We start from the raw sequence: 959 nt of genomic DNA on the forward strand, positions 1-959 counted from the left end.
ATATATATAAATGTATAATATACCAAAACCTATGAAAATAGAGAAAAATGAACTTTGATTTCCTGTGTTCCCTTCGTTAAACCAGTATAATTCATAATGATATATTCTGATGATTTTCAGTCTTTTCTAATCAACAGATTTTCATGTCTCATTCGAGCAGAATTGTACCATTTTATTTTTTAAAATAGTATATAGATTCCGAAGAGAAGAGGAGGATTCAAGTAAGTCATGACTTACTAAATAATGAAGACATTTTTAAAGCTCAATCTGGTGAACCTGAGTTGTGAAGAAGTCATAAAGAACAAGAAGAGAGGCTTCTTGGAAGGTCTCAGTAGGACGTGTATCTTATGTACAGTGCTTAGGGTAGGGTTATGAGGAGAACATGAAGAAGAAAAGTACAAACAATTTTACCACCCATTCAGAGTTGGTAAATCTGAGAATTCTTTCTTTACCTATATATTTCCATATAAATAATTGGTCACTTGATACAAAATAACAACATGAGTAAGGAAATAGCTCTCCACAGGTTGTGGCAAACAAAGTCTATTGAGTAGCCCCCATGCTGGACATCAAAATATCCAAAAATATAAATTTACATACAATTTTGCATGTATCAGTCATGTCAATATATAAATGAGAAGTTCTGTGTATGGTCAGTATAGCCTTAGTTTTACCCAAAACCCTTAATAGGAACCAAAGTATTTTCTAGAGAAAATACTACTAAAATATCATTTTCATTGTCCACCATATAGGGAAATTGCAAAAACAATGGTGGGCAAGCTGTTATCTGTCTAATGCCAATCTGTATGGCAACATGAAGTTCTTCATTGCTACAGTTTCTCACTTAAAGTTAATGGGTTGGCTAGGGATTGAGCTCAGTGGTTCCACCAGCTGCCTCGCAAGCATGAGGTCCTGAGTTCAGCCTCTGGCACCAAAAAAAAAAAAAAAAAAAAAAAAAA

The sequence above is a fragment of the Fukomys damarensis genome, unplaced genomic scaffold (assembly GCF_012274545.1).
Source record: "Fukomys damarensis isolate Sample0158 unplaced genomic scaffold, DMR_v1.0_HiC HiC_scaffold_35, whole genome shotgun sequence".
NCBI classification, from domain to species: domain Eukaryota; kingdom Metazoa; phylum Chordata; class Mammalia; order Rodentia; family Bathyergidae; genus Fukomys; species Fukomys damarensis.